The following is a 13,557-nucleotide window of genomic DNA, read 5'->3' on the forward strand; positions in this document are numbered from 1 at the left end:
ATAGCCAGGCATTGTGGCGGGAGCCTGTAGTCCCAGCTACTCAGGAAGCTGAGGCAAGAGAATCACCTAAGCCCAAGAGTTGGAGGTTGCTATGAACTGTGATGCCACGGCACTCTACCGAGGGTCACAAAGTGAGAGTCTGTCTCTAGGAAAAAAAAAGAATTTGTATTCAGGCCACCATGGTGGCTCACTCCTGTAATCCTAGCACTCTGGGAGACAGAGGTAGATTGCTTGAGCTCAGGAGTTCAAGACCAGCCTGAGCAAGAGCAAGATCCTCTCTCTACTAAAAGTAGAAAAAAAAAAATAATTTGTATTTGCCGAAAGATATCTTAGAGTGGTGATATGGCTATCTATTTAGATTTCTATTTTAAAAGCTCATTGTTTCTTAGAGATACCTACTTATCAAAAAGTTTTGGAAGAAATAATAAGACATATGGAATTTGTTTAAAATAATCCAAGAAGGAAGAAGTAGATTCAGGTAGAAGAAATAAGATCAGCTGTAAATTGGCAGTTGTTGAAGCTGGGGATAAGTCTGGGAATTCACTTGACTCTTCCCCCTCTTTTTATGTATGTTTGAGATTTTTCATTAAAAAAAAAAGCATACCATTAAAAAATGGTCACAGGATAGGAGAAGTTACCTGTGACACATAATTCGGACAACAGATTTGAGACCTGCATATATAAGGAACTCCTTGAAAAACAAACCGTGAACCCCAAAGAAAAAAACGAGCAAACTGTCAAGCAAGCACTTTACAAGAGGAAATCCACGTGGCAATAAAGGTATGCCGGGTGCCGGACCTCGAGGGGAAGTGCAAGTGGAAACAGCAGAGCCAAATCACTGCCATCTACCTTCCCCCACCCCCTAGAAATGCCCAAATTTTCACCTTCTGATGATGCCGGGTATGGTGAAGATACGAAGCAACAGAAAATCTCACACGGCTGAAGGAGAGGAAGTGGTTAAACCACTCTGGAAAACAGTTCGACATTGTCTTTCCCAGAGACTCAGTGACTCATTCAAGGGAAACAACCCAAATGCCCATCGCAGGAGAACACACACACACACACACACACACACACGCGCGCGCGCGCGCGCGGAAGCACGACCCCACGATGGGATACCATGTAATCATGAGGACACAACCTAGGTCTATTCCCCACAACATGGATTCATCTCTCAGAGATAATGCGAGTGACAAAAGAAAGCAGCTGTGTACAAAAGAGTACATATGTGGTTCTCAATTACATAAAGTTAGAAATAATTCAAATTAGACAATGGTGTTTCAAAAGCATGCATAGGTGGCAAAATTATTATTATTTTTTTTAAGACAGAATCTTACTTTGTCGCCCTCAGTCGAGTGCCATAGCATCATAGCTCACAGCAATCTCCAACTCTTGGGTTCAAGTGATTCTTAGTCTCCCAAGTAGCTGGGACTACAGGCACCAGCCACAATGCCGGGCTATTTTTAGAGATGGGGGTCTCACTCTTGCTCAGGCTGGTCTCAAACTCTTGAGCTCATGTGATCCACCTGCCTTGGCCTCCCAGAGTGCTAAGATTACAGGTGTGAGCCACTGCACCCAGCCAGGTGGCAAAATTATTCAGAAAAATAAGGAGGAGCTGCATTCAGTGGCTCAGTTCTGTAATCCTAGCACTCTGGGAGGCCAAGATGGGAGGATCCCTTGAGCTCAAGAGTTCGAGACCAACCTGAGCAAGAGCAAGACCTCCATCTCTAAAAAACTAGCTGGGCATTGGGCTTGGCGTAGTGTCTGACGCCTGTAATCCTAGCACTCTGGGAGGCTGAGGCAGGTGGATTCCCTGAGCTCACAGGTTTGGACCAGCCTGAGTCAGAGAGAGACCTCATCTCTAAAAATAGCAGGGCATTGTGGTCCCAGCTACTTGGGAGGCTGAGGCAAGAGAATCACTTAAGCCCAAGAGTTGGAGGTTGCTGTGAGCTGTGATGCCACGGCACTCTACTGAGGGTGACAATGTAAGACTCTATCTCAAAAAAACAAAACGTAGCGAGGTGTTGTGGTGGGCACCATAGTCCTAGCTACTTGGGAAGCAGAGACAGGAGGATCACTTCAACCCCAGAGTTTGAGATTGCTGTGAGCTAGGCTGAGGCCAGCTCAGCACTCTACCCAGGGCAACAGAGCAAGACTCTGTCTCAAAAAAAAAAAAAAAAGAAGAAAGAAAAAGTATGAAGGGATTCTATTAGAATGGTGGTTACCTGTTAGAGGAGAGTAGGCTTTGTGAATAGAAAGGCACAAAGGAATCTCTAGACTATATCAGTCATGTTTGTCTTTATGTAGAGGCGGAAACCTGAATATTCAGGCGATGATTCACTGGACAGTGCATTTGTTTTTATCCGTAGGTATTCTGTATGTCACAGTAAAGTTTTAAAATCTTATAATGCTCGCTTATTATAAAAAAATTTAAAAATAAAGGGAAAGCAAAAGAAAACTCTCCTGCCTTGCAGAGACAGCTGTTATTAATGTTTTATTGTATTTCCTTCCTGGGCATATTTTCATATATTCTGACTATACTGTATACACAAATTTGCAGCCTATATTTGCAAGCAGTTTGTATTATCCTGGAATGAGCAGCTGTATTCCCCTTAACTGCTCACCTATGACCTGACCTCACTGTAGTACATTTTGGCCCTTTGTTCTAAAAGTAACCAAAGAAACAACTCTCACAGTCCTTAAGGCTGAATAAATTAAACACTAAAGGTAAGATTTCGTTTCTCAGTTCACCCATGTATAGAAAGAGCAGTGGGGTGAATCCCCATCCCTTTTCCCTTTTCCTCTTCCCACTGCCCTGGACTATGGATGTGGGAAGAGCCATCATGGACCACGGAGGCCAGGATACGGTCCCTGAGGGATGGCAGAACCATAGGCAGCAGCAGCCTGGATCTCTGACCCCATGAAGCTTCCGTACCAGCTATGGACCGTTTATGCTTGCTCTATTTGTAAGAGCAAAATAAAGCTCTTCTTTAAGCTACTGATACTGAGTTCTGTTTCAGGGTTCAAATCCTGCCTATCCTTTATCCTAACAACAGTGCTCAAGATACATGAGCAATTTCTCCTGTTCCTAATCTCTTTAGAAATGCAGTCTTATGGCTCGGCACCGTAGCACAGTGGTTATGGCGCCAGCCACGTACACCAAAGGTGGTGGGTTCGAACCCGGCCCGGGCCAACTAAACAACTGCAACAACAACAACAAAATAGCCAGGCATGATAGTGGGCGCCTGTAGTCCCAGCTACTTGGGAGGCTGAGGCAAGAGAATCACTTAAACCTAAGAGTTTGAGCTTGCTGTGAGCTGTAACACCACAGCACTCTACCAAAGGTGACATAATGAGACTCTATCTCAAAAAAGAAAGACAGAAAGAAAGACAGTCTTATGGGGGGCATAATAGACCATCTTTTTTTTTTCTTTTTGAGACAGTCTCACTCTGTCACAGGGTCATCATAGCTCACAGCAACTTCCAACTCGGGCTCAAGTGCTCCTCTTGTCTCAGCCTCCCAAGTAGCTGGGACTTTGGGCATCCACCACAAAGCCCGGCTAGTTTTTCTATTTTTAGTAGAGATGGGGTCTCACTCTTGCTCAGGCTGACCTCAAATTCCTGAGCTCAAGCGATCCACCTACTTCTGCCTCCCAGAGTGCTAGGAATACAGGGGTGAGCCACTGTGCCCAGCCTAGCTGATCTAATTTTCACAGACCAGACATGTACCATGTGTACATGTCAGTACAGTAGACTAGTTCCTTACGTTGACCACCTCCATATGTTGACCCATTTGTTACAGTCCCCGGGGTGGTCAACTTACAGAGCTTGCACCATTGAGTGCCTACTATGTCCAGGCCCAGTGATGGGTGATGGGGATATGCAAAACTGCCCTCATGGAGCTTACGTTCCAGTGGAGGGAGACAGATAAGAACCAAGAAAACAATAAATAAATAACCTCTATTTTCAGAGATAACGTGTGGCAGACACCAGCTAATTGCTCACCAAAATGACTTCCTGTTGCTCCTTCCAACATAGCTGGACTACATTTCCCATGGACACGTAAGTGACTTCAGGCCAAGGCATGTGTTGCCCAGACCTCCAGGCAGTGACACTGAAAACCTTCCAAGTCGGGGCCTCGCCTCTTTCCACACCCACTGAAAGAAGAGAACCAGAGATGGGGGAGGGGGAACAGAAGGAGGCCAGAGCTGCTGGAAAGAGCCTGAGTCCCTGTATGACCCTGAGTAATCACCCCGCAGACTATATTACACTGTGGCATGAATAAAAAATAGATTGTAGGAAGCCACTGAGATTTGGAGATCTTCAATTGACAATAGCTAGTTACTGACCTTACTTAACATGCTCCATGAAGAAAGAGCTCCGGTGGCCAAAATGGATCTAGTTTTTCACCCGTTCCTGTCTTCTTGTCCTTGCCATTGGTCTTTACAGCAGCTCCCATCAAAGGGTGGAATTTATTTCCCCACTCTTTGAATCTGTACAGGGCTTGGGATCACTGAGCAGGACGGATGGTGTGGTAGTTACCAGCAATAGCTTCTGGGCCAAACAAACTCAGACATTAATGCCTAGGAGATCCCTTCCTGTACGGTTATCATGGATAACCTGTATGGTTATCGTGCTTGTTAATGGAAATGCCTACAACAAACAGCTCATCCAACTTCATTAAAGCCAGCATTCCCACACTTTGCTTAACAAGGAACCCCTTTGTCTTCAAATACCTATTAACATCTCCTGGATCGTTGTCAAATGCTGGTGGGATGCACAATGAATTACAGTTGGGTTTGGGTTTGGGTTTTTTGGTTTTCGTTTGGTTGGTTGGGTTTTGGTTTGTTTTTGGACTTTTGGGGGGGTGCTATTATTAAAAAATAGTGTTATAAAAATCCTTGTAGTAAAATATTTTCCCACTTCTTGGATTGTTTCCAAGGACTAAATTTGAAGAAGTATAAATAGTAGATCAATAGTTATACACATTTTCTGGCTTTGGACTCAGGCTGCCCAATCCTTCAGAAGGGTCATTCCCGTTTACATCCCAGCCATGGTCACTGGGGTCTCCAATTCCCCTGAACTCTTGGTGATTATAGGGAGCCACATTTCAAACATCTTTGCTGATTTGACAGGCAAAAGGGGGAGCTTCTTGGTATTTCAAGTAACAAATTATTTAGATATTTGGCTTTGATTATTTTTGGCTATTTGTATTTTTTAATGAATTTTCTTTTCCCTTTTTTTTCTCATTTTTCTTTTGGGTTATTGAGTTTTCATAGTAACTTCACATTAATTTCTTAATGTCTTCAATACATTAAAAATGTTAATCATTTTCTAAAGTACTTGGTGCAAATATTGTTCTCTACTATTTGGTTAACTTTAAGCTCGGCAATGTGCTTTTTGGACATAGAGTATATTCAACTCTTTATACAGTCAAACCCATCAATCTTTTCCTTGGTGATTTGTACTCTCGCTTTGAAGTTCAGAAAGTCTTTCTCTATCCAGAGGTTATTAAATATTTACTTCATCTTCAGGACTTTTACTGTGTAATATTCTTCCCACATTTTACTCTTGTCCATCTGGAATTTATTTTCATTTATCATGTAAGATGAAGCTCCAAGTTGATATTTTTTCCTCAAATGGCTAAGTTATAAATTCATCAGTCATGATACCGTGCTTCTGATCTATAATACATGCTTGCTTTTCCTGCTGTCTTTGGCCAATCATTCTGGAACTTTACCCAAGGAGATTGTTCTTACACAGAAACCACACTTTAAACTATGTGAGTTCCATGACTTTACTGTCTTGTCACCAGTGTTTTCACAGCATTGACAGCCTGACACATGCCAGGTTCTCAATATCTAGCAAAGCCATGCACAGTGGCACACACCTGCTGTCTCAGCTTTGGTAGACTGAGATGGGAAGGATCCCTTGAGTCCAGGAATTTGAGTCAAGCATAGCCAATGTAGCAAGATACCATCTCTAAAAAATTTTTAAATAAATGAGTAAATAAATACAATAGAACCTCCGCAAACTGACCACCCGAGGGACTGTAACAAATTGGTCAACATATGGAACTACAGATATGTACATGTGGTGCATGTCTGGTCTATGAAAATTAGGTCAACTTGAGGAGGTGGTCAGTGTAGGGAAGTGGTCAACTGTGTAGGTTCTACTGTATCTGGCAAAAGAACGAATGAATGAACAGGAAATGAGTGACTATAATATGCCAGCCCTGATCTGGGCATTGAGCATATTTATGTTGGGAACAATATTCCTTCCCTTCCTCTGTGAGGCCATACATAAGAAATAGTTCATTCATCCTGTATCAGGTAGCTATTGCTGCATAACAAAATACTCCAAAACACAGGGTTTAAAACAACTACCATGGGTTTTTTTTGTTTGTTTGTTTGTTTGTTTTTGTTGTTGTTGTTGTTGTTCACTGTCCTGCCTCTTAAAAATTTGGATAAGACAAGTTGAGGTGGCTTGTCTGTGCTCCATATGATGTTGGCTAAAACTAGACCATCCCACATGGCCTCTCTGAGGTGAGATGGAGAGCTAGAGCAGCCGAACTGGGGTCATATGTCAGAGCATTGATTCTTGCTGCTTTCTGGCTGCCTCAGTTCTCCTCCATGTAGTGTCTCCAGATGGTCTCTCCAGGTTGCCTTTCCACGTGGTCTGCCCAACAGGCAGTTCTCTGTGTACTTCTGAGTGCACAAAAGCAAAAGCTGCCCAGCTTACAGCTTAGGCCAGAACTGGTAGAGGGTGACTGCTATCACATTCTATCGCTTAAAGCAAGTAAAAGGTCCAAGGCAGATTGAATGAGAGAGGGTTATATAAAAGTACGAACAGAGAGGCATAGTTCTTTGAGAGGCCACAGTATAACAGACTTCACAGTCCATCAAATAGTTCTTCACAGCCTATTCACGAGGGCCAGGCAGGGAGCAGAAGCAATGGTAGGCCACACAGTCACAGACTCCCGAAATGCAGGGAATACATGGGTCCGGGCCATTACAGGGCGCTGAGACAGGTGGCCCTCCCAGGGTAAGTGCCTGGGAAGGCTTCCATGGAGGAAGTAACCCCAGACTTGTGTTTGAAGAATGAGTAGAATACAGCAGGTCAAACAGAAGAGCATGAACAGATACAGTGAGAAACCACTTAGAGCTTCAGTCTTGGTGAATCACCAAAGTTCAGGTCAGGAAGATGAGTGCGGAGTATAATCGGGGTCCACAGAATGGAGGGTGATGAGAATGGGGTGCCTGCCCTAGATGTGGCATAAAGAAATCCAACTTTTGGACAGTGCCTATGGCTCAGTGGGCAGGCCATATACCAAGGGTGGTGGGTTTGAACCCGGCCCCGGCCAAACTGCAACAAAAAAATAGCTGGGCATTGTGGCGGGTGCCTGTAGTCCCACCTACTGGGGAGGCTGAGGCAAGAGAATCACCTAAGCCCAGCAGTTAGAGGTTACTGTGAGCTGTGATGCCAGGGCACTCTACTGAAGGCCATAAAGTGAAACTCTGTCTCTTAAAAAAAAAAAAGAAAGAAAAAAGAAAACCAACTTTCATCAGGGAGAACAATGATTCCCAACCAGAAACCAAGTATGAGAATTACCAGAGTCCAGGTCTGAATATTCCAATTTTGAGGTTCCAAAGTATCATGTTGGGATGTGGAGGATGTCCAGTCTATACTTTGGGAGAGGGTATGGGAATTGGGCTGGCAATTATAGCCATGTAGAGAGTCATCAAAACCACCAGAATAGAGAAGGCCATCCAAAGAGAATGGCTAGCATCAGGAGAGAAAAGGATTCATGTCAGTGCCTCAAAGAACATTTTTTTTATGGCAAGATGTGGCCACCAATTTCTCAATAGATAGAATCTATACAGCCTCATCTTAAATCCGGCTTGTGACTCTTTTGACCAACAGATAGCGACCGAACTGATATGTGACATCTGGGGCTGAGTCAGAAAGGCCCATCCATTTCTGCTTGGGTCTTTGGGGATACTTGCTCTGGAAGAAGCCACCTGCCATGTAAGATCACATGCTGAAGTGGCCATGTGCCGTTGCTCTGCTCAACAGCCCAACTGAGCTCTCAACCAACAGCCTGCAACATGGCCCTGGTGAATATGTCCCCTGGGACAAGAGCAAAGTTCAATTTTCAAATGACTCCAGCCACAGCCAACATCTGAGTTAATCAAATAAGAGACATCAAGTGAGAACAGCCCCACTGAGCCCTTCCTAAATTTCTGACCTATGAAATCAGAGGGAAGATAAGATGGTTGTTTAAGCCACTTAATTGGGGGATAATTTGTTGTGCAGCAACAGATAACTGAAATGCTGAGGTTGCAAACTCAATCCTAACTAACCCTACCACAGCCAGAGATGTCATATGAGCTGGGCCTGGGTGGGACAACAGGTGCTGTGGGAGCCCTGAGCCTCAGGGGAATTTACGCTATGCTGCTCTGGTCTATATTTGCTCTCAGATGTGTTCATCACCCTTCCCTTTCGGACTGCATCCCAGGATGCACTTCTCAGGTTCCCACATCATATGGATTCAGCTGGGGCACAGCGAGTGGGAAGCACAGGCAGGAGACCAGAGTGCAGGAGCAGGAGGCCAGTGTCCACCTCCAGGGCCATTTCCCCCTCTCTCCTCTATAGCTCTGGACCTACCAGCCACACAATACTACTGTGTTTCCAGCTTCTACTAAGTGTCTGAATCTCTGGGCTCTGGTGACACCATCCCCCCTCTTTGTTCCTCCAACCTATGGGGACAGCAGTTTCCCTCTGCTAATTTCTGATTGCTTCGCTGGCTCCCTTTTAGCCCCTCAGCTCTTCCAACCTCTGCATATCCACCTCCAAGTGTTAATATCCCTGGTTTATTTTTGTTTGTCTGTTTTGGTTTGTTTTTGGAGACATTCTCACTCTGTTGCCCTAGGTAGAGTGCTGCAGCGTCACAGTTCATAGCAACTTCAAACTCCTGGGCTCAAGTGATCCTCCTGCCTCAGCCTCCCAAGTAGCTGGGACTACAGGTGCCCACCACAATGTCTAGCTAATTTTTCTATTTTTAGTAGAGATAGGGCCTCACTCTTGTTCAGGCTGGCCTCGAACTCCTAAGCTCAAGCCATCCACCCCCTTAAGCATCCAGAGTGTTAGGATTACAGACATGAGCCACAGTGCCAGGCCAATGCCCCGGTTTTAATAAAGGAGTGGTTTCTTTCTCTTTGTCAGGTCCTTGGAGGTCCACTGGGACCCAGTAGGAAGTGGGCTCCATGTTGCCAGATACTTCATGTTGGCAGCAATCAGGATTGTTGTGTGAAATATTTCAATAGCTAAACTGACTTCAGGAGAGATGAAGGCAGCCAAAGAGACTGAAGAGGAGCAGCTAGAGTGGTTCCCGGTGGCTCACCGGGGCAGTGAGTAGACCTTTGTTGAACACCTACTATGTGCAGGCACTGTGTGAGAAGCTGGGAACAAAGTGATGAGCAAGAGAGGTGAGTCCTTGCCCCAGTAGCAGAGGAGATGGGCAAATGGAAAGAAAGAACAGCACACGGTACATATCATGCAGAGATTGAAAGACGGGTGCTGCTGTGTGAATGTGGGTGCAGGGGAATCGGGCTTTAGTTGGGATAGCACAATGGCAGCTCTGAGACAGAGCCATCTGGCCTGAGACCTAAAGGAAAAGAGGGAGCTAAGCCTGCAAAGATCTAGGAGAACCATATTCCCAGAGAGGGAATGGCTGTCACAAAGGCCTCAGGGCAGGCAAGAGCTGGGAACATGAGGAACAAAGAGAAGGCTGGCGTGGCTGGGGCAAAAAGAGCAAACAGGGCACTCAGGGACTGGCTGGAGGAGGGAGGGGCTGCAGTGGCCACAGGATGGTGGCCCTGAAGACCATCAGCAGGGTCTTGACTTTATGTGCAACGAGAAGCCATTGAGAAGTTTTATATGGCAAAATTATGCGATCTGATTTATGTTTTTGAAAAATCCCTTTAGCTGGGGCGTGAGGACTACGAGTAGGGAACAAGATTAGAGGCAGGGAAACCAACTTGTACGCTACTATGGTGGCCCAAGAGGGAGCAAATGGTGCTTGGACCAGGGTGTCCCCAATGAAGGGGTGAGAAGTGGGTGGGTTTGGGAGAGCACCAAGTCACAGAAACCGCACTGCTCTAAGACAGAAATAGCCTAGAGGGCTTGTTAAAATGCAGACTGCTGAACCCTCCCCAGAGATTAGGGTTCAGTAGGTCTAAGGCAACAGAGAATTTGCATTTCTAACACATTGTCATGTGATGGTGATGCTGCTGACAGGGATAACACTTTGCAAACCACTAGTCTAGAACAACACTTTCTTTTAATAATAGAAATTCAAGCAGAGCCACAGCTGCGATTTTAAAGTCTCTAGTAGCTATGTTAAAAAGTAAATAGAAACACGGAACAGTAATTTAATAAAATATCTCATTTGTACTTAATTATCTTATTAATAATCAATAAATAGCTAATATTTTATTAACATATCCAAAATGCTATCATTTCAACATGTTATCAATATTTAATTGAGATATTTTACATTTTTCTCTTTGAAATTTATACTTAACAGCACACCTCAATTAGGACCAGTCAGGTCTTTAATAGACACTGGAGTGGCTAACAGCTACCATAGTGGACAGCATAGGACAGGCCTGGAATGTCTGCTATTGTTGCAGGACCAGTGATCTGAGACTTGCCTCCTGAATTTGGCAGCAAGGATGAGCTTTAACAACAAAAAGTTTCATTTTTTTGAAATGGAAAAGTGGACAGGGAATGCATGAAAACTTCTCAAAATTCCCCTGTGGTTTTATAAGGCTGAAAAAACTCAAAGCCAACATTGGATATTAACATCCCACAAAAAAAGACAACCAGATATTATGTTCCTTCTGATGAAAGAACTCACAGTCATCCCTGAAGTATACTTACCTCCAAATGGAACCTGAATCTCACCCAGCCTCTAGATCTACCAGTTGGCAAGACATACAGGGGAAAAAGAACATGCTAAAGGACACTAGGAGATGGAAACAGCTAAATCAAACTGTGAGATGACTGAGGGAGGGGTGATTGTTATAGAGTAAAAGACTTAAAGAAGGACTGAACAAATGCAGTGCATGGATCGTTTGGATTCCAATTTGAACAAGACATTGAACAAGAACAAGAAAAGTTCTAAGACATTTCTAAGAAAATTAGGAAACGTTGGAGACAAGTTGGATATAAGATACTATTAAGGAATTACTGTTAATTTTTTAGGTGTGATAAAGATGTTAGTCACGTTTCTTGAAAAGCCTAGTATTTTAAAGATACATGTTTATGGATGAAATGATATGATGCCAGGGATTTGTTTTAAACTAATTCGAGGGGAGGTGGAATAAGTAAAACAAGATTGGCCACATGTTGATAATTGTTGACGCTGGTGATAGGTACTGGGAGTAGCATTATTCTATTTTCGTGTGTGACGGAACATTACCATAATAAAGGGGGGATGTGGGGGGAGTTATGAAGGAAAAGAGGAAAAGGGTTCTGTTTTTGTTTTTTTTTTTTTCTCCTTCAAGACCGAAGGGCTATGAACAGGCTTGGTTACTGACAAGGACTGCTAAGGTGCAATAGAGGAGAAGGCTGCTGAGCAGAATCCAGGGCACCCGCAGGCGAGGAGGATGCTGGACTCATGCTTGCTCGAATAAGGGACGAAATTATTCTCCTGGCCGCCTTTTGTAAAGCTCTGGCGGCTGCTGCTACCAGACCTGGACTTCCAGCCCCAAACACTACCCGTCCACTAAGATCCAGACGGCTCGGTAAGTCCTCTGCGCTTGCGCAGCACCGCCCTCCTCCGGCGGCAGAGCCGGTTCCTACACCCCACAATCACCTGCGCTGCCCGAGAGGCACGCTCTGAGTGGGAGAGGCCTTAGAGCCTCCAGCCTTGAGCAAGGTTAGGCAGAGGGTGTCGCGTGGTCTTCTGGGAAGCGTAGTTCATACGCCAACTGGGGAACCACTGATTAACCTGCCAGTGAGACTACGCGCCCCAAAATGCATCGCGCGCGCAGCGGCTGAGCAATGTGTTGCTGCCCCCAAGTGGCAGCTAAGAGTGGTAGGGATGCTGAGGGTTGCGCTGGAAACCTATGGAAAGACTTCCAAGAGAGGAAGGTCGTTGGACCTGGTCCAAGAAAGGGTGGTAATAAGGAAGAAACTGGAGATAGGGCCCGCTATGAGGATTAAATGAAATCAGGACATTATCTGTTGGCTGCTGCATATTATGGTTCTTTTTACAGCTAGTACTTACAGAATAAGCACTTTTCATGTGTCGAGCACTGCTCCCAGCGCTTACGGTGTGGTAGCTTATTTAATCCTCCCAACAGCCATTTGAGGTTATAATCAGCGCCCCTACACAGTAATGAAGCTGAGACCCAGAGAAGTGAATAACTTGCCACAGTCATTCAGCTGGTCTGTGAACCAGGCTGTTGGGCATCAAAGTCTGGGTTCTTCCCTATGAGTATCTTATCACCTTCCTAACGTCCTATTAACTTATCCTAAAATTGGCTCGGCGCCTATAGCTCCACCGGCTAAGGCGCCAGCCACGTACACCTAAGGTGGCAGGTTCGAACCCCCAGCCCGGACCCGCCAAACAACAATGACGGCTGCAACCAAAAAATAGCCGGGCGTTGTGGCGGGCGCCTGTGGTCCCAGCTACTTGGGAGGCGGAGGCAGGAGACTCGCTTGAGCCCAGGAGTTGGAGGTTGCTGTGAGCTGTAATGCCACGGCACTCTGCCCAGGGGGACAGCTTGAGGCTCTGTCTCAAAAAAAAAAAAAAAAAAAAAAACTTATCCTAAAATTGTAGTTAGCACAAGAATCAATTTAGAATGACCATTAACATGTGAATCTCTTTGAGTAGGTGATTATCTGTGCTTGTTCCTGCCCAAATTTGTGATTTAGCTCTGCTCCAGGACAAAGTTTGCAATCAACATAGATTTATGATAAGCACATGAATTAGCACAGGTTTCCCCATTCTGAGGGATGGGATTTCTGATTAGCACTTGAATCAGCAGTTGTTTGTGTAGGGAGCTGGAGACTTTAGGTTTCTGATTTGCACAAGGATTATGTTCTTACCTAGAAATGTCTATTCCTTTTGGCACAGGTGATTGCTTCTTCAAATATTGCCCCCATTCCTTCCCTGAAACACACTATCACCATCATCTGGCAGCCTTGGTGATTTCCTTGCCCCTCCCTCCTTCCTCATCTTGTTCCTAATGGAATATCGCAGTGACAAATTATTCACAAATTATTATCTGTTTTCTTTCTGCCTTATGAGGAGTAACAAATTCAAAACAGGGACTGTGTGTTACTAACAGGCCCATTTCCAGCATCAGACCTGGCAGACAGGAATGGCTCAATAAACGTCTGGAGAAAGAGATTTGGACACTCACTATTATCCTCTCTGCTGACCTAAAGACTTACCAAATCAATCCAGGTTCACTTTGCCTTCAAAGGAATCAAATTTGTGGTCACCCACTCCAAAGCAGGGGACCAGAATGGGTGGGTGGTCAG

Source organism: Otolemur garnettii, unplaced genomic scaffold, assembly GCF_000181295.1.
Source record: "Otolemur garnettii isolate 467f Iridium unplaced genomic scaffold, OtoGar3 scaffold00100, whole genome shotgun sequence".
Lineage (NCBI taxonomy): Eukaryota > Metazoa > Chordata > Mammalia > Primates > Galagidae > Otolemur > Otolemur garnettii.